This window comes from Nyctereutes procyonoides, unplaced genomic scaffold, assembly GCF_905146905.1.
Source record: "Nyctereutes procyonoides isolate TBG_1078 unplaced genomic scaffold, NYPRO_anot_genome, whole genome shotgun sequence".
Classification (NCBI taxonomy): domain Eukaryota; kingdom Metazoa; phylum Chordata; class Mammalia; order Carnivora; family Canidae; genus Nyctereutes; species Nyctereutes procyonoides.
The window spans coordinates 19,613,453-19,635,526 of record NW_026575142.1 but is presented as its reverse complement, the minus strand read 5'-3'; positions in this window follow the sequence as shown (position 1 = coordinate 19,635,526).

Here is a 22,074-nt window from a genome sequence, read left to right as displayed (position 1 = left end):
TTTCCAAGATCTGATCTTACCACAGGACACTAGGTGGAGCTAAAATCTCACTTAATGCTTCTCATAAGGCACACTGGTTTCTCCCAAATCAACTCTGATTCAGGTTGTTTTTTGTTTTTTTTTTATTGTGCCATTTTCATGATGCTCATATATACACCACAATCAACAGTAGTATCTTTGCACTTTACACTGGTGAGAATGACCAAAATTAAAAAGACAGGAAACAACAAATGTTGGCGAGGATGTGGAGAAGGGGGAACCCTCTCGTGCTGTTGGTGGGAATGCAAGCTGGTGCAGCCAATCTGGAAAACGGTGTGGAGATTCCTCAAGAAGCTAAAAATAGAGCTACCCTATGACCCAGAAATTGCATTACTGGGTATTTACCTCAAAGATACAGATAGGACAAATGACAGGACACCTGCACCCCAATGATCAGAGCAGCAATGTCCACCATAGCCAAACTGTGGAAGGAGCCACGATGTCCTTCAACAGATGACTGGATAAAGATGTGGTCTATATATAGATGGAATATTCCTCAGCCATCAGAAAGGATGAATACCTACCATTTACATAGATGTGGACAGAAGTGGAGGGTATTGTGCTGAGTCAAATAAGTCAATCGGAGAAAGACAATGATCATATGGTTTCACTCATATGTGGAATGTAAGAAATACTGAAAGGGACCATAAGAGAAAGGAGGGAAACCAAGTGGGGAAAAATTAGAGAGAAAGACAAACTATGAGAGACTCCTAACTCTGGGAAACAACAAAGGGTTGCAGAAGGGTAGGTCAGCAGGGGGGGGGGGGAATAGGGTAACTGGCATTAAGGGGGGCATGTGATGAGATGAGCCCTGTGTGTTATACTATATATGTTGGCAAATTGAATTTAAATAAATTTTTAAGTGGTATTTTTTTTTCACAATTGTAATACTTCTCTAAAAAATTGGCAGAGAAAGAAATCCAGGGCATTTTAGTGTGTTGCCTGCATTAGTTTGTTCTATGTAACCAAAAGATAAAAGAAAAAAAAAAAAAGACTGTGCAACTATAGAGAAAACAACGTTAAAGGAAATGCAAAGGAAGGGCAATTTTCTTAAGTCATGGAAAGCACTAGCCCAATAGTTTGCTTCTCAATGTTTCTCAGAAAAAAGAATGTAAAACAGAACATTTGTTTTGTTTAGACTGGCTATAAAACCAGGCAAAAGAGATTGGTACGTCAAAATCTATTGTACAGGGCGGCTCTGGTGGCTCAGTGGTTAGCACCGCCTTCAGCCCAGGGCATGATCCTGGAGTCCTAAGATCGAGTCCCACATCAGGCTCCCTTCATGAAGCCTGCTTCTCCCTCTGCCTGTGTCTCTGCGTGCGCGCTCTCTCTCTCTCATGAATGAATAAAATCTTAAAAAAAAATCTATTGCACAAAATCAAACATGAAAGAAACAAAACCTTTAAAATTAAAGTACCTAGATATATAAAAAGTCCAAGTGTTTTGACAAATACAAGAGTTTTATGTTGGTGAAGTCAGCTACTTTTTTCTAAGCTGTTTCTTTAAAGGGGACCAATCCAGTTGTTTCTGAAGTAAGAAGTTGGGAGCTACAATTGCAATAGTTGTAAAAGACAGTCTAGTAGGTTCTAATATTTTAATATAGTAACTCATATCTTTTAAATTGAAGTTTTCCTAAATTTAGATGTCCAGTTTAAAATGATTTTTAGAAGTGTAGCCTGACTAATAAAAATATTGGTAAGCAAAATTAGGAAGTAACTGTATACACACTTTAGGTATAATTGTCAAAGACCTAAGGACAAAGTCCTCATTCACCTAGAATATTCGTTCCAGAAATACGAAGGTATCCGTTGGGGTTAGATTAAAATCTCAGGCATATTACTGCTCACTTACCTCTACCTATAGCAACTGGTAGAGCTGAGTGTTCATTTCAGAAATCATAGAGTTATCACTGTAAAATATGAAATTTTACAAATTTATCTGCAATCCACTTATCCGTTCCATTATTGCTCCTTCCAGGAATCTTGACACTCTCCTTTGGTTGTCTCAGGAGTATTTTCAACATAATTGTTTCTCAAAAAAAGGAAATTTTTCTCTGAGCATTGAGTTGCATACATGGTCCTGCCATATTTATCAAATGGCTTTTGAAATATTCGATTTAGATTGATGTATTTGATTTTAGATTGAAGATACCCACATTGGTTTGGGGGAAACTGTTATCTTTAGAAGTCTTTTTGTAAATTTTTTTAAAAAGATTTTATTTTTTTTATTCATGAGAGACACACAGAGAGAGGCAGAGACACAGGCAGAGGGAGAAGCAGGCTCCATGCAGGGAGCCCGACGTGGGACTCCATCCCAGGTCTTCAGAGTCACACCCTGGGCTGAAGGTGGCGCTAAATGGCTGAGCCACCCAGACTGCCCATCTTTTTGTAAATTATCCTTCTTGAGGACTTAACCTTTTCAGGACTTGCCCAGATTTTCAAGAAACTGAAAAGTTCCACATAGGGAGCTAGAAAGGTCATAACCTCTGATTTTATCCTTGATATCAGATTCAGCTTCATTCTCCTTCCTTCTTCAGTGGAAATGTTATCCAATGCATGACAGATGCGAGATTTTTAGAGCAGCAAATGGATCAAACTGATCTACTTCCTGTAAATCAACAGGCACAGAAATGCAACCTGTTTCAGTATGAATATTAACAGAGCTCTTTGGTAAATGACAGATTCCTTTGCTAACACTGACATCCGGCCATGGAAAGCAGTGGAGGAGCCCGATCTCCCACTCAAACCGGGTTCACATTTGTCGTTTTTTAATGTTATTCTGACATCTGCTGGTTGCCGTCTTGCAATGCTCCCAACGCTGAAGCGAACGGCGATGCTTTTGGAGTATTTGTCGAAGCTCCTCATGAACGGTCTCCGAGGCAAGTGATACAATCTTACCCCACCTTTCTTTATTTTCGAGAATACATTGACCAACCAAGGCACATTTTTCAAAGTATTTTAGAATTACGTGTGTATATTTTTCTGACCGAAGGTAAATTCTTTCACTCAGGTGAACCCCGCTTCTAACGTCTTCACCGCCCTTTGCAAGGCTCACACGGTCGAGCATCCCAGGGCGCACTGCGGAGGGAACCTTCCGACGGACGGATCACAGACCCAACGAGGAGCACTTCTGCTTCCAGAACACGCCCAGGGACGATGCTTGAACCCAAAGCCCTCCTTCGATGCTCAGTCGATGACGCACGTGGCCGTCTTCAGGAAGGTCCAGGACTTAGAACCTACGTCTCCAGAACCAGAGCGTCCAGCGCACCGTCCTGGGCTGTGACGTCAGCGCCAAACACGAGTCTTCCCGAGCCCGGACGCTCTCGCCTTCCCTGTATTCCGGTCCGCGGAGTTTGCCGCGCCCTCCTGCATCCCCTTTGCCACATCACTTTGGGTGTCGGGGGACTGGTAGCAAACCTAAATGTCATCTTCTAGCGTGAACGAAAACCCGCGTGCGAAAGCAATCTTTTACCCCGGCGACCGTACTCGGCGTAGGGAAGGAACGCCAGGTAATAAGGCTGAAGCACCTACCTGCAGCGGCGCAGGTGCTCGGACGTCTGCGTCTGCGCCTGCGCCTGCGCCTGCGCCTGCGCATAACGCAGGACTCCACGCCCGCCACGTGATTGGCGGGAACAGCACGACCGAGGCTGAGCCCCAGCTCGGCGCAGGCTGGCGCCCTCTGCAGGGGCCGCTGGGAATTGTAGTTCCCGCTTGGGGCTTGGTCTGGGCACCGTGGAGGCTCCTGCGATCTCGGGTCATCGTCTTTGGGTTCACTGCTCCGCCAGTAGGCGAGGAGGCTGCGCAACTTCCAGAAAGAGGAGCTTCTCTGGAAAGGTGAGTTTTTGAGCCGTTTGACAACGCACAACCAGAGGAAGAGTTACAAAGCACCAGCGCCAAGAGAACGGGAGGAGAGCTCCCCGCGCTCTGCAGGCGCACAGCTCGGCCCCAGGCTCCACGTGTTGACCAGCTTGGAAGCTCCCAGACCGACTTTTAATTCCCTGCAAATTGCGCGCTGCAAAACCCTGTGTATGCCTGAGGACAGGAAGGAGGCTGGAAACGGGGGGAAGTTTCAAGCTTATTTGCCTCGCTGCTTAGGTGTAACTGCTGCCAGGAGTCTGAGCTCCAGGGAGTATGAATGACCTTTAGACGGAGTTCAAAACTTGCGCATTAGTCTACAAATCTTCAGGGCCAAATGGTTCAGAAATTTGCCAAAATAAGACGTGATTTCTCCCTCAGTAAAACTTCATTTGAAGTTTTCAGGACTAATAATCTACATTTCAAAATAGAAAAAGAAGCCAGTCATTTGGTACTTGACCTATTTGTTCTTTGCCTGTTTGGCACAACGCAAAACGTTAGCATTACTCGCATTTTTTTTTTTTTTTTTTTTTGCAGAGGATCTGTTTTAAGAATATTTTTCCCTATCCTAAGATCAAAAAACATTTTATATCTTCTTTAAAAATTAAAGTTTACTTTTTTCTTTATTAGATTGGAATGCATTTTTTTTTAAGCCTAGTGAGGAAAAGAACTTGCTGGGGGAGAAAGCCATGGAAGGCCTTAGGGACCCCAGGAAGAATAGGATGTATTAAAATATCTGCCATGTCTTTCAGGAAGATAGAGGTATTGTTAAATTAAAAAAAAAAAAAAAGAAAAGAAAAGAAAAGAAAAAGAAAGAAAAAATAATAAAGGGTAAGGTAGTGACCAGACAAAAAAAAAAATTGAAGAATGAATGAATCTAAAAGCATTAAAAGAAATTGGATCTGTCAAGTGCAAGGCAGGAAAGAAAAATGAAAAACAAAAGTTATCATAAATAAAAAAATACAAAGAAACTTGGAAAAAATATTTGTATTAATCAGCTCTGGCTGTCAAAACAGAATACCAAAGCCTGGGTGCCTTAAACAATGGAGATTTATTTCTCACATTACTGGAGGTTGGTAAGTCCAAGATCAAGATTCATTTTTCTGGTAAGGGCTCTCTCTTCCTGGCTTGCAGAAGGGTTTTCACTGTATTCTCACATTCTCACATGGTGAAGAGGAAGCATACTCTCTGGTGCCTCCTCCTACAAGATTACCAATTCAGTCTTGAGGGTCTCACTTTCATGATCTCATTATCTCCAGGTGCCATCACATTGGGCGGCAGGACTTCAACATATGAATCTGGAGGGACATAATTTAATACCATTCCACTTCTGGCTATGCAACATTCATGTTGTTCTCATATACGAAATATATGCATGCCAGTCCAGCAGCCCCTAAAGTCTTAACTCTTTCCAGCATCAGTTCTAAAGTCAGAGTCCAAAGTCTCATAAAAAAATCAGATATGAGTGAGGCTCAAGGTATGATTGATTCATCTGAGGCAAAATTTCTTTCTAGCTGTGAACCTGTATGAAGTCATATTTAAGGACAAAGATAAGCACATTAGTAATGGGATGAGGGGAGTAAGAATAGAGATCATGAAAGAAAGGCAAAAATATAAGAAGAGGGCAGATAATGATGTATGATGACACTGTGCTTTTTAATTTAAAAGTGTAATTAAAAATCCTTTCAAACTGAGGTCCAGTAGAAAAACAAAACAATAAAAGGGAAAGAAAGGAAGAAAAAAAATCCCTTATTATTTGATGCTTGCTATTAGGAGTTCTGAATGCCTTACTTAAGACTTTATTTTAAAAATGAACATATTGAACGCTTTAATTTATTGGACCTCCTAGAGAGAAGGGAGCCTCCCTTCCTATATATTTCTAAATGTGAAATTCTTTTTCATTACTTATTCATGTACTATTTATCGTTAATATTATTTATTACTGTACTATTACCATTATATCACTACAATGCATTGATATAGTGGTTCTTGTTTATTTTGCTTGTTCTCCCAAGTGCGCTTTCCAACTGAAGATTCATGTTTCCAATTGTACTAGAATATTCTCAGCCTTACCTCTTTGGGTATTGTTTCTCCAATGCTTCCTCAATGTCTTTCTCATGCATTCCTATTAAAGATAAATTAGATCCCCTCATTAAGTCTGTCATTTGACATCTATTTCTGAACTCCTTTTATTGTGTTTTCACTCTTTATCTTACTAGCTCTTCTATGTTTGCTGTGCATTTCTTTAAGATAAAAAGAAAATAATCCTGTGTTCCTTTTCAACCTAAAGAATCTGTTAAATTCTAAATTTCATTAATTACATGTTAAATACCTGGTATTTGGAACTGGTTGTTTTTAATATTGTGCTACTCTTTCTTTCATGATTACCTTTCTCATATGCCTTTGAGAATCTGCAACATACTTATTTTAAGGTCATCTTAGATACATTATTTTGTACCATATCTGAAATGACAATCTCATGAATTTTGATTTTTTAATCAATTGCTATTATCATTTTTTCCTCACTGGTGTTGGTATTTTGGTTTGTAGGCCAGCTATGATGGCATTTGTCTCCCCTTCATTCCCTTTCTGTGCTCCTATTATATAGTTTTTTGGTGTCTCAATTTGGTCTTTATAATCCTGTTTATATAACCAGATCTTACATTGTCAGCTTAGCACTTATATATTCTGGGGTTAGTGGGTCAGAATGAGTCATGCTAGCAGGTGGCTTGGTACCTATCCTTAATGGGAAGATTTTTCTTCCATTTAATTATTGAATTATTCAATTCAAAAATTATTGAATTGAAATTATTAAAATGTAGGTCTTATAATTTTTAATGAATATTTTGGTCACAGAGAGATAAATCTATTTTAAATTAATAAGAAATATCTACTCAATATGTGTAGTAGCTACTTGGAATGTAGTTTTTATAGCAATGCTGTAAGATTAATTCATTTCTATGAATCATCTTTTTCAGATGCTTGTCATAAGGGTATTTATTTATTCATTCCTGTTTAACATGTTTAGAGAATACTAAGTACATAATTTTTTCAATAAAAAAATACTAACTTTATCTTCATAAAAGGTAATAATGTTGGAATTAAAGACGGTAAAAAGTTATCATTTTGCTCCCTAAAAGGCACAATCAAAATAAATTCCTATATTAGATTAATTGCATTTAGGTGATTTTAGTCTTCTTTTGGTCGTTAGTAATTAGCTATCTCTGATTTCATGTCCTTTAGTTTTCTAATTCATTCACTTAATTAATTTGACACAGTAAGTAACGAAAAATATAATTACAGATCTTCTAAGCCATTTTTAGTAGTCTTTAGCTTAGTGTTTTAATCTGCAATTATACTTAAAGAATAATCTAGTTATAAACTAGATACATAGAAATAAAGCTGACCAAGTTTACATGGATTATATATAAAAGGAACACAGATTCAGAGTCAGAGACCTGAATTTATATTCTGGCTTCACCACGTAATGCCTCTGTGACCTTAGGAAGGTTAAAGTTTCAGTTTTTCATCATCTGTGAAATGCCAGAAATAGCACATAACTCCTAGGTTTGTTGGAGGATAAAATGAGATAATGTAAAATCATCAGCCCAATGCTTATCCCATATCAAGGACTCTCTCAGTGATGATTACGTCAGGTATGTGAGTTCTAGATTATCTGTTTGATTTCTTGGAATCAAAGTATCCAAACAAACTGTCTTTGTATGTACTTTAATAAATAACCGTTTTTGTTGTTGTTGTTGTTGGTGGTGGTGGTGGTGGTGGTGGTGGTGTTTTGTTTTGTTTTGTTTTGTTTTGTTTTGTTTGGACTACCTGCTAGGAGACCTCTATAGGCCTAGTTTGGAAGTGCAAACATTAGCTTGAATTCCATGCTGGTGAAGAAAAACATTTGTAATTAGAAAACTTTCCTAATTTCTAGTTAAGGGCAGATAGGATTTAGTCATGGGAATAAAAACCAAGAACTATAAGATAACTAGACATTAAGAAAGTTATTATCTGTTTCTTGCTCTCTGTCTCTCTTTCTGGGTTCACATTTTTCTCTTATCTCTACTTCTTGTAGGTTCAGCTTCTTTCATCTTTCTCCTGGCACATCAAATTTCTTTGTTCAAGTTGCTCATGTCAGCCCAGTGACAGCCACATAGACTCTTTCAAAGCAGAGACCACACCTCTAATCTCTCTAGGTAGCAACTCTGCAGTCCTTGGAGATAAATTCCCATTGACCCTGTTTTGGTTGACTGTCCACCTACTTCAATTGGCTGTGGCAGGTGGCGGGTAATTGGAGTTGGCTGTTTATTCAGAAAAAACTGAGAGCATCCAAGGATCTAAGGAGGTGGTCTGTACAGGCAGGAATAGAGTTAGTTTCTAACTACTAATAATTATTCCAAAGAAGGGGAAATGTATTATTCAGATAAAAGGGACCTTTAAAAAAAGCTCGAGTATAGGCTGATTGAAATAAGACCAACCATGCCATTTTTTACTTCATCTAAGTCTTCCCACATCAAAATATCTTATTATGCAGTGACAGAAAGAGAAATATTTATGAATGTTGAAGAAACTGTTTCATGAATTTAACAGTTCCTTGGCAGAGGTTTGGTGTCTTAATAGAATGTTATAATTATTCAAAACCTTTGGACACCTTTATAAATGATTTTTTAAGATTTTATTTATTTATTCATGAGAGAGAGGCAGAGACACAGGCAGAAGGAGAAAAACAGGCTCCTCACAGGGAGCCTGATGTAGGACTTGATCCCCAGGCCCCAGGATCACCCCCTGAGCCAAAGGCAGATGTTCAACCACTGAGTCACACAGGCATCCCTATAAATGATTTTTTTGTGTGAAATTATTTCCTTCAATCATCTTTCTGAAATGAACAAAGACGCAAAACATTTAGCTTCACTCTACTCCAGTAATAACAAATTGTTCCTGGAACCATGACCAAATAGAAACTATTGGTTCGAAAGATGAACAGGTAAGAGTCTGTGTGTATTTTTAAGTTCATATATATGTTTATACAACAATATTTGAGAAAGGATTTATGGTAGCTCATTCAATATTGCATCAGAAAATACTACTTTACTAGAAAAGTATTTCAAACAGCATGTCCTCCTGAAAATGAATAAAGGACATCACTCTACATTACACACAAAGAATCAATAGTATTATCTGGAATTTAGATCTAGGAAAAAAGAAGTGACATCCAGTGACAAAAGGATAGGTCAGACAGAAGTAGAAACATAATTTGGATTCTTAACACCAACTAATTCTGTAGTGAGAATGGTGAAATTTAAAATATGGCAACCAATTCAATGAAGGAAACTTACCTAAATTAAAAGAAAAAAACCTTTCTCAGACTGTGTGCCAATCAGATGAATTCATATATAACTTACAAGCTGAAAATTACTTCTTTTCTTGAACAAAATTACCTCTAGTAAACTTTCAGATCAGCTAATACTGAATGTCTACCATCTATTAGGTTCCATACTAAGTTTTTTTTATAAGATTTCTTTTTTTTTTAAATTTTTACTTATTTATGATAGTCACAGAGAGAGAGAGAGAGAGAGAGAGAGAGAGGCAGAGACACAGGCAGAGGGAGAAGCAGGCTCCATGCACCGGGAGCCCGACGCGGGACCCGATCCCGGGTCTCCAGGATCACGCCCTGGGCCAAAGGCAGGTGCCAAACTGCTGCGCCACCCAGGGATCCCATGAGGATAAAGAATTAATAAAAGTTACAAGGGCTTCCTTTAAGGATTTTAAATGAGAATATTAGATGAGGAAGACAGGAATACACATAATTATTAGTTCACTCTTACTTTCAGAATGATGGGAGCATGTATACAGTACCCTCCAAAAAATATATCAAGAAAGTTATGTTGAAACTACCAGCATGTAAACCACAGTGTGATTCACTAATCCTATAAGTTCCAGGCTTATGAAAATTGGAGGAGATTCATCATAAATCCTAATGTTGTCTTGCTGAGGTGAGAAGACTTGACAACAGATTTCTTTTCTTTATAGGATCAAAACTTTAGGCCAAATGCTTGAGGTGTTAAATATTAAAAAAAAGAGAGAGTCAATGGTTAAAGGAGGGTTTTTTTTGTTTTATATAGTAGGGCTTTCCCATGCATCTGAAATCAAGCTTGATAGTCTATTACCTACTTTATACCTTGTGCATGGAACGTGTTCCCTTTCAGCTTGACCCCACTTGGGACTCCTGTTTGTGACAGACCTCAGACAATATTCCTGGCTTTCTTGGGTCTATTTTTCATTCCATTGCCCCAGTTTATTCATGCCTATGATGTTGTATGGTTTTCTTCCTATGACCTTACACTGTAGATACATTTGGAGGCTATCCCTCATTTGAGTTCTCAAACTTGAGATTGATGATACTCCTTTTATTTTGTCTTGATGACCTAAGCTCTCACTAAATTTTTTCCAGTAGGTTCATGTCTGTCTACTTTATTATATATCAGTATTGACATACAGTTTTTCATGCCTTGATTACCTGGCCCAGATTTTGTTCCTTCCTCCTTGAAGCTTCCTATAAATTTTTTTTGAGATTATATTAGGTATATATAATAGTTCTGGTTATTGTATCAAGGTTTTATAAGCATTCAGCAAAGGCTATATTTATTTTTACTCTCACTTATCTACAGATCCCATCAAACCCACCCCCTTCGTTCTTCTAGTGCCAGTGTGAAGCATGTTGGGTAAGTCTGTGATTAGAAGCTTAACTCGGACATGTTAAGAAAATACTTCCAAGAGTAGTGCAAGTGAGTGGTTTGGTAGAAGATGGAAGCCACAGGGTAGGTTCCTTAGTACCAGTGTCTCCTCTCACTGCAATATTTTGTGCTCAGATATTTGACTTTAACTAATGTCATTAAAAATACAAGTATTATTTAGGAAAATGATTCCTTAAGAATTATTTGACAACTTCAGTTATGATTACATACATTAGTAATACTTTATTGACATTTCCATTGACAGCACATGTAGAACACAGGACAAAGATATGGATAGATGGGAGGCTGTGTTAGAGGGAAGTGAGTGGGAGGATTTTTATGATACCACATATACTAATTACTGAGATTAGGCAATGAGGAGATCTCTGTCCGAAACTTAGATTTGCTTCTGACTATAATTGACAAACCACCGAATCCATGTTTTCTAAATTTTCTTTTGAAAATTAAAGAAATTAGGTTTGATACTTGAAGTGCCTTTGCCACCCTATGCAAATTTTGGCATGGGTATTAGAGCTTCATTCTTTGCTTTAGGTTATTTTTTATTAAAAATAAAAAATAAAAATATTTTTATTGCTTTAATTATTCCACTGAAATGATAGCATTTTATAAATTATAAAATGGAAAAGCAAAATATAGAACATCACATGTTGTAAATACTTTTGGGGTATGTGGGTTACTTGCATTTAAGTATCCTTTTTAATATGGGATATTAATAAATATAGAGTGCAAAAATACAGAATTGGCAATTGTATACATTAGTGGCATTGAACATCTTGAATTCTTGCATTTCATATTCTATCCATATTCTTCTATTTTTTATTTATTCAACTCTCTCACATTCTGAACTCTCCTGGTTAAAGATTTATAAACCATATATAATAAGGCATAAATATATGATAGAAGTTGAATTTCTTACTCCTCTCAAGAACACATGCATTTCAGCAGGGTCAACGGTTTAAGCCAAATAACTGATATCAATTAAATGTGGACTTCATTGTAGACTTACTGGTCTTAGTTTCTACAGATTGAGAGAATTAATTTTATTGTTATTCTGTTAATATTTTTCCTTTTATTTCTAGTATATTATTCATACACAGTATCAGAAGATAACAGTTTGCAAATAGGGTGTTAAAAAGCACAGAGAAAAAAATAAAAATAAAAAGCATAGAGAACTTAATTTGACTTTGAGATTTAATACCTTGAAAAAAAGAGGCATAGGAGAGAAATTCAAGAACTTCATTTTACAACAAATTGCATGAGGCTGAAAGCTAAGATGTTAGAATATAAATTAATTGATTAATAAGTAATCTGGTTGTAAACAAACATGACACTTATCTATGTTCCATCTCCATTAACAATAGATAATTTCTGCTCGAGAACTATGCCTACAAATTAAAAATATAGTATAAGCATTGTTCTGTCTTTTCACAAATTTGAATATATGTTGTTCCTACTATTTAATAGGACACTTCACTTATAAAGCCTGAGCTGTGACTCTGGTGGGCAGTTGAATTAAACTTGCACCACCAGACAAAATGACCTTCCTATCCATTCATAACTGTAATGCTCAGTATCGTTACACACTATATATAGAGTGGACTTCTAAGTTAGCTTTCTATAAGGTTGAATTTAACAACATTTGTGTTTGTTTATATGTGACTTTATATATTTCATTAAAAATGCATAATTTGCCATTATCTCATAGTCAAAATCTTAGGCATAATTCACAAGAGTTAAAACTTAAAATGATGTGTGCAAAGAGCTATGCAAAATAATTTTAAGTTATTTTTCAGATTTAAGCTAAAGCTTTGATCACACTTTGACTGGTGTTCAGTTGTTATTTTTAAAGCATCACAGGAATTTATTCCATTTGAAAATGAAAGACTTTCTGCTAAAAGTTGAAGCCATTGAAAGTAGCAAAGGCCATCCAGAAAACTGTCCAGAAACTTTACTGCTGGACTGCTACCTTACTTAGGGACTATAAATTTGAAATGATTATAACACAGTGTGAAAACTATTACATTTATAAAACATCAAGCCTGATTCCTTTGTAAAAAGTATCACTAGTATGGGATTTTAAATATAAATTATTCAATAGCTAGTTCTTTTTTGTACGTTTTAAGTGATTATGCACTGTAAATATGGGCTGGTTTCAAAATACAAAATTCACAGGGGACTACAGCTTCTAACTAAGATAGAGTGGGATAACACACTTTACACTTTCACATGAAAATAAAACAACTTTCCTATATATATTTCAGTTATTGGAAACCAGGTAACAGAGGACAGAGACCTCATCCTAATCCCTCCTCCCTACCTCTAGTTCTGGTTTTATCCTAAATTTTGAAATGGAAAACTAATTCCACAAACACCTATTTCATCTACCAGTCTTCCGTGGCTGACAGGGTCCCTAAGATATATAAAGGGCACAAGAGTAAGGAATTATGGAGAAAATAACATTATTATTTGAAATAATTCAGACTATTAAGATGTCAGGCACAGATTTGGGTGCTGGTTGGGGACTCTGAGCTTTAAACAGATCAAATAGTCAAATGGTTGTTTGGTAGATTTTTCTGCTCTTTTTCCCCATTTGATATCTGTTCTAACTTATTCTTTGTTCTAAATCTATCATCTCTTGCTATTCTCCTTGAAAGTGTCAACAGAAAGCAAAATTTACTTATGGTTTGATAGCAGTATTTTATTTTGTTAACTGTGACTGGGATACCCAAGCAGCAAAACAGTAGAGGTGAATGAAATATTTTTAGTATAGTTGGCCAAAGTTGGAGTGAACTAGTATAGTTGCCTAAGGGAAACTGTACTTAATAAAGAGCTGTTACAAATTGGAGCTAATTACCATTATTTACAGTTTCATAGATAATAATCAAGGACAAAAAGAATACAATTAATGATATTTTCATCTCTTTTATGGAGGTAAAATTCCTAGAAGATTAAATAAATATATGTTACCCAAAAATAGGATTTGACTTTCAAAACCTTGCCCTACAATTCAAAAATTATTTGATCCTAAGAAAGATAGTGAATGTATTTAGTAGGAGAATCAATAACTTGATAAAATTCAATTTGATTGATAACCTGATTAAATTTAATGGGGATAGATAAGATCATATGGTCATTTCCAAATGTTAATACAATTCAAATCAATAATACATTTTAAAAATAAAATTTATCAAATTTTAAATTTAATTAACCTAAAAATAAAGTTGATTTAAAGATAAATTTAGGGCAGCCCCGGTGGCGCAGCAGTTTAGCGCCGCCTGTAGCCCAGGGCCTGATCCTGGAGACCCTGGATCGACTCCCACGTCAGGCTCTCTGTATGATGCCTGCTTCTCCCTCTGCCAGTGTCTCTGCCTCTCTCTCTCTCTCTCTGTCTCTATGAATAAATAAAATAAATAAATAAAGATAAAATTTATTTAAAAATAAAATTTAGAAAGAAATAACATAAGAGTTAGGTGTTTCAAATCCAAACGATTTCATCTAAGAATAGGAAAACTATCTGTGGTTATAAGCAAGGCTTTCTGATGTCATCAGATTTTACATATAAATTTACAAATGTTGTGAAAATCTTACATAACCATAATAAATAAAAGTATCCCATAAGAGTAGAGTTAAAAGCTATATATCTTAAAAGCTATATATCTTAAAGAAGATGTTAATGAATGCTTTTAAGGCTATTTTCATAACAGGAACAAGAAAGATTCCTATTTGGAATAAATGATACAGATATTAAGAAGGAGAGAAAGAAAGAGACCACAAAATTACTACTTTTATTTATTGGGGTTCTTTTTTTGGCTATTTGCTTACATAGTAGGAAATGTGTATAGATTATTAGGGTAATTATGTTGGAGAAAACCGAGAAATATCAGATACTGAAGACAGGAATGTAACATTGCCCTTAGTAATCTCTTAGGTAAAATAGACATTGGACAATACACTAGAAGATTGAATATTCATAGATATTGACATTGTTTTAAAAAGAAAAAGGGAAAAGGAAACAAGATTAAGAGTTCAGTCCTTGGCAGTACCTGTGAATAAGCTATTAAAATTAATTACTTTTAAGTTATGTAAAAGAAAAGTTAATCTCTGGCTTTATTAAGAACATTTCTCTGAAAGATGTATTTCTCTTTTTAAAAATACTTTAATGTGGTTAATACCCCTATAACTGTAAATCAAAACATAGTTTCTTGGTCTCTGCTGCTGTAAACTCACTTTATCAAAATAAAAATGGTTAAGTGCAAGTTTAATATGAGCCAAGATAGAATTACTTAAAAGTTCCATAACGAATGTCCAGCAGCTCAATTATAGCGCAGCAAAGAATCAATTAGAGGAACAAAGATAACAAAAGAAAAACTTCATGGATTACAACTTCATTAGAGCCAGGTGCCAGGGGATTTCACTTTTGGTTAGGACATGAAAAGATATGCGCAGCCTTCACTCCTGTAGTAACCCAAAGGGAAACCTAGGTAAAATAGAAAATCATACTTTTCCGTAAGACTCATGAAGAGCAGTGGATACAAGAAAAGTCTTGATGAACTGATTCCCAGAAAGAGGACCAATTTATATGTGAGTAGTGAGCCCCAGAGCAGTCCTGGGGAAACTGCTGGCTCTGGTTCAGGAAGCAGTAGGAGGAAGTCTGGCAAAAAAATACAAGAAATTGACCCCCTGGGGTGAGGCCAGGTAAGCTATTGCTTAAAATAGGAGCAAGCAGGAATGATGATAGTCTTGAATACAGTTAAAATGAGAGAACAGTTTGCTTTGTCCAATTGTCTCTACTAAAGTCCAACACCACTACCAGTTGTGCTGAGAAAAGTACAATGAAGGTCGGGCTGAAAAGCAAGAGAACAAAGCAAAACACAACAAATCAATCAATCAGTCTAATGTCAAGCACTTTAATTCTGGAGCCCCCTAGGAGAGAAACAACAAACCAGGACAGAATGTGTTTAAAGAAATGGTAGTTAGACAGTTTCTAAATTTCATAAGAGACATTAGTCCACAAATTTAAGATATTCAGCAAATTCCAAACAGGGTAATGCAAGAAAATCACACTAAGGCACATCATAGTAATGCTACTGAAAATCCATGATAAATTCCAAAGGCATGCAGATAAGTCGCATTATGTGCAGAGAAACAAAGTTAAATATGGTGGCTGAGTTCCCATTGCGAACAAAGCATATGAGAAAGTATGGAATGATAGCTTTAAAGTTGTTTAGAAGAAACAAAACCAGTCAACAAAACTCCTCCAAAAAGCAAACAAAACAAAAAAGGCAAATATAAATATAGGTTTATATGCAGTGAAAATAACCTTTTAAAGTAAAGGTTAAATTTTTTTTCAGAGAAAGAAAAGCCAATAGAACTTGTGGTGGCCAAAAGTCCTGCTCCCAGGACATCTGGATGACTCAGTTAAGCATCTGCCTTCCACTTAGTTCATGATCCAGGGTCCTGAGATGGAGCCCCCATTCAGGCTCCCTGCTCAGCAGGGAGTCTACTTCTCCGTCTCCCTCTGCACCCTCCACCCCGCTCATGCATATTATCTCTCTCTCTCAAATAAATGATCTTAAAAAAAAAGAAATGCTAAAGGCCAGTCTTCAATCTAAAAAAAAAAAAAAAAAAAAAAGAAGAAGTTAGGTAAATCTACAGGAAGCACTGAAGAGCACTATAAATGGTAAGCACATATAAAAAACCTTTTCTTAACTAATTTCTTTAAAATATAAATTGTATCTTTAAAGCACAACAGTAACGTTTGTTGTGTGATTTATATCACAAATAGTGATAAATGCATCATTAGGATAGCTTAGAAGATAGCAAGAGAGTAACATGGAACGTTACTTTTGTAAGCATCTTGCATTATACCTAAACTGAAATATTTTTACATTTTAATTCCAGTATAGTTAATATACCGTGTTATATTAGTTTCAGGTGTACAGTATAGTGATTCAGCAATTCTATATGTTACTCAGTGCTCATCATAAGTGTACTTTTAATCCCCATCACCTGTTTCACCCATCCCCCTACTCACCTCCCCTCTGATAACCATGTTTTCACTCTGTAGTTGGAGGTCTCTCCATACTTTTCTGGCTTGTCTTTTTTTCCTTCATTCTTTTGGTTTGTTTTGTAAATTCCTCATATGAGTGAAATAATAAGGTATTTGTCTTTCTCCACTGACTTATTTCACTTTACATTTTACTCACTGGCTCCATCCATGTTGTTGCAAATGGCAATGTTTCATTCTTTTTTATGGTTGACTAATATTCCATTGTTTATGTCATTTCTTCCTTAGCCATTCATCTATCAGTAGATACTTCCATAATTCGGCTATTGTAAATAATGCTGCAGTAGTCAAAGGAGTGCATATGTCCTTTCAAATTAGTATTTTCATATTCTTTGGGTAAATAACCAGTAATGGAATTGTTGGGTCATATGATAATTCTATTTTTAATTTTTTGAGGAGCCTCCATACTGTTTTCTGTAGTGGCTGCACCAGTTTGCTTTCCCACCGACACTGCATGAGGATTCCTTTTTCTCCACATCCTTGTGAATATTTTTTTTCTTGTGTTTTTTATTTTAGCCATTCTGACAAGTGTGAGGTGATATCTCATTGTGGTTTTGATTTGCATTTCCCTGATGATGAGAATGTTGAACTTCTCTTCCTATGTCTGCTGGCCATTTGTATGTCTTCTTGGAGAAATATCTATTCAAGTCTTCTGCCTGTTTTTTAATTGGGTATTTGGGGTCTTTGTGCCTTGAGTTGCCTAAGTTCTTTAACTATTTTGGATACAAACCTTTATCCAAAATGTCATTTGCAAATATCTTCTCTCATTCAATAAGCTGTTTAAGTTTTGTTCATTGTTTTCTTTGCTATTCAGAAGCTTTTCATTTTGATGTAGTCCCAGTAGTTTGTTTTTGTTTCTCTTCCTTCAAATGTTTCTATGCCTGATGTCAGAGAAATTATGGCTTATGCTCTCTTCTTGGATTTTTGTAGTTTCAAGCCTTCCATTTAGGTATTTAATACATTTTGAATTTATTTTTGTGTATGGTTTAGGAAAGCGGTCCAGTTTTTCTTTTGCATGCTGTCCAGTTTTCCCAACACCACTTTTTAAAGAGACAGCCCAGGTAAGTGTGGGTTTATTTCCAGACTCTTTATTCTGTTTCATAGATCTAGATGTCCGTTTTTGTGCTAGTACTATACTGTTTTGATTACTGCAGCTTTGTGGCATATCTTGAAATCTGGGATTCTGATACCTCCAGTATTGTTCTTCTTTTTCAAGATTGCTTTGGCTATTCAGAGTCCTTTGTAGCTCCAAACAAATTTTAGGATTTTTGTTCTAGTTCTATGAAAAATGTTACTGATATTTTGATAGGGATTGCATTCAAACTATAGATTGCTTTGGGTAGTACGAACATTTTAAAAATATTTGTTCTTCCAGTCCATGTACATGATATATCTTTCTATTTGTTTTTGTTGTCCTCAATTTCTTTCATCTGTTTTATATTTTCAGGGTACAGGTTTTTCACCTCCTTGATTATGTTTATTTCTAGTTATTTTATTATTTTTGGTTCAGTTGTAAGTGGGATTTTTTCTTCCTTTCTTTTGCTGCTACTTCATTATTAGTGTATAGAAAAGCAACAGATTTCTGCATATTGATTTTGTATCCTGTGACATTATGGAATTCATTAATCAGTTGTAGTATATTTTTGGTGCATTCTTTAGGGTTTTCTCTGAATATCATGTTATCTGCAAATAGTGAATGTTTACTTCTTTCTTACCAATTTGGATGTCCTTTGTGTCTTTTTCTGGCTTAATTGCTATCGCTAGGACTTCCAGTACTTTATTGAATAAAAATGGTGAGAATAGGGACGCCTGGGTGGCTAAGTGGTTGAGTGTCTACCTTCAGCTCAGGGCATGCTCCTGGAGTCCTGGGATGGAGTACCGCATTGGGCTCCCTGCATGGAGCCTGCTTCTCCCTCTGTCTGTGTCTCTGCTTCTGTGTGTGTGTGTGTCTTTCATGAATAAATAAATAAAATCTTTTAAAAAATGATGAAAGTGGACATCATTGTATTCTTCCTGATCTGAGGGGTAAAATTCTCAGTTTTTCACCATTGTGTATGATGTTAGCTGTGGGTTTTTCATATATGGCCTTTATTATGTTGAGGTATGTACTTTCTAAACCTGCCTTTGCAGATGGTTTTTATCATACATGGATGTTGTGCTTTGTCAAAGGTTTTTTCTGCATCTATTAAAATAATCAAATGGCTTCAATCCTTTCTCTTGTTGAGATGATATATCACACTTGCAGATTCATTGATTTGCAAGTATTGAACCAACCTGGCAACCTAGGAATACATCCCCCTTGATTGTGATGAATGGTTTTTTTTTTTTACAATGTGTTATTGGATTTGGTGCTAATATTTTGTTGAATATTTTTGCATCTATGTACATTAGAGATATTAACCTGTAGTTTTCTTTCTTTCTCTTTCTTTTCTTTCTTTCTTTCTTCTTTCTTTCTTCTTTCTTTCTTTCTTTCTTTCTCTTTCTTTCTTCTTTCTTTTATTCATTCATTCATTCATTCATTCATTCTTTGTAGTGTCTGGTTTCAGTATCAGGGCAATGTTAGCCTCATCAAATGAATTTGAAAGTTTTCCCTCTTCTATTTTTTAGAATAGCCTGAGAAAAATAAGTATTAATTCTTCTTTAAATGTTTGGTAGAATTCATCTGTGAAGCTGTCTGGTCCTGAACTTTTGTTTTTTATGAGTTTTATTACTGATTCAATTTCATTGCTGGTAATTGGTCTGTTCAAATTTTCTATTTCTTCCTGATTCAGTTTTCAGAGGTAATATGTTTCTAGGAAGTTTTCTATTCCTTCCAGGTTGTCTAATTTCTTGGCATGTAATTTTTCATATTCTCTTATAATCCTTTGTGTTTCTGTGGTTTGGTTATTATTTCTCCTCTTTCATTTCTGATTTTATTTATTTGTGTCCTTTCTTTTTTTCTCTGTCTTGATTTTCTTTCTTTTTTTAAATGACTCTTGCTAAAGGTCCATCAATATGTTGATGTTTTCAAAGAACCAGTTCAGCTCTGGATTTCAGTGATCTATTTTATTCTTGTTTTGTTTTTTGTTTTTTCATTTCTGTGTTGTTTATTTCTGCTCTGATCGTTATTATTTCCTTTCTCTTACTTGTTTTAGATTTTGTTCATTCTTTTCCTAGCTTCTTTAGGTGTAAGTATAAGTTGTTTATTTGAAGTTTTTCTTGCTTTTTGAATTATGCCTGCATTGCTATAAACTTCCTTCATAAAAACAACAGAGGAAGTAAAATGAAATGCCAAAAGGATCATTTTGAAAATAGTTAATCCAAACAGGCAGAAAAAGATATAAAAAGAACAAAGAACAGAGAAGAAAATAGAAAACATATAGTAATCAGTTATTTAATTATATTAAACTTAAATGGATTAAATACTCCAGTGAACAGGTATAAGATGGACAGAATAGTCTGACACAAAATAAAAAAAAATTGAACTATTTGATGTTCACAAGAGCTGCATTTAAATATTTATTATATTTGCTTTATTTTTTATTTTGAAATGATTTCTAGCATTTAGAATTTATGAGAATTGTACAAAGAATTCCCAAATATCCTTTATCCATCACTGATTGGCCTATTCCTTGCCACACAACAACTCTATGAAGAAATAAATCCTCTAGAAGTATCAAGGTTCAGAGAGGTTAAATAACTTTCCTCAGGCTTCACAGCTAGTAAGCTTATATTGGTGCTGTAATATAAACTCAGGCAGTCTTAAGTCCAGAACATATGTTCTTAAATATTGTGTTTTATTTCTAGCAATGTATTTAATGCATTTGGTAACTATTGGTGTCGATATTCAAATGTAAGTCAACTGGCTTCATAATACCATTTTGCATCTCACTATAAAACAATTAGTTATCCATAAATAGTTAGTTAAAAGTCCAATGTGGTGTTTTCTAGAGTTGTAGCCTTCTTACAGGCGTTGCTCAGGGTTATAGCTAAATGGCAGTATTTCAGGAATAGTATATAGAAGGGTCCTTCCTTGGGTAAAACATCAAATAAAATGGAGGAAAAGGCCCCTTCAGATTCTAAGAATCTATTAGGTGCTATTTTATTGGAATACTCACAATTTCAGTTTCCTGATTGCCTCTCCAGCCCCCAAAACATAGTGAATCCTTTAGAGATCATATTCATTTATCAATAGATTTTTATTGTATTCATCATTGCCCTAGGTGTTAAGGTGCTTTCCAGATATAAAGAAAAATATTCGTAATCTTAAATAGGAGGGGATTCTTATGTCTTACTAAAACTTAAACTTCATTAAAATTTTCAAGCTCCATTAAATGTAGTTAAGCCTCATTAAATAAGGCTTAGTGTCTTTAGCCTTCTTAAACCAAGCTGGGAATAACTAAACTTTTTGAATCCTTATTATGCTTTTAGGCTCAAAAGACTAGATCAGACTGGTTAAGCATCAAAAGCTAATTAACCTGGGATCATTTAACATCTCTTCTTCATGGTTGATAGAACATTTAAATTGTTAAATCAATTTAAATTCCATTAAATAGTTTTAAATATTGTTAAAATTTGTTAAGCATCATTAATCCAATTAATCATCATAAAGACAGTAAACACAAACTTTTGTTCAATTTTTTAAGAAAAATTCTTATTTAGTTGGGACAAAATTCATTAATTTTACGAGTAACTCACATTAATATTTTTGTCTTCCTTTAGAATTATTAAGCTACCCTATTTAGAAATGAAGACACTGAATCGGTGTCTTCACCGAAATAAGCATTTCCTTTACCAACCTGTAAATCCAATGTCCTAGAGATTCATTTAAAATCTACTGCACTGTTTATGATTCATACTTTCTCTATTTCTGTTGTTTCTATCTCTAGATGTCTATTCATTATCTAAATGAATAATGAATGAGTGGATAAATATTAGCAGATACAGTAATTCCATATATATAATGATTTGTTATTAAAGGGAAGGAAATGAATAGCAAAGGGCACTTTAAGGAACCCACAATTATTTTTTGGATCACCATTTGCCCTCTGGTGGGCCATTAGATTACTTCTTTGTTTTAGTACCGTGTGAATTGATTTTTGAGAATGTCTCTACACTCTTTGGAAAGTTAAATTTTCTTAATGATTTCCTTCTAATTTCCTTTCAGTTAAAGGAACGTACCAGTCAGAATTAGGGTAATGTAAAAGGGAAATGAAATATTTGAAAAATATTTTTAAAAAGTAACATTTGTTCATTCTTTTAACAAATATTTTCATTTAAGCATGGGATACTGCTGCTCGTATAACTTTATCATTCATTGATCAGATAATACACAGGTCATGAAGGACAAAAAGGATTGTATCTCACTTTAGAAAGG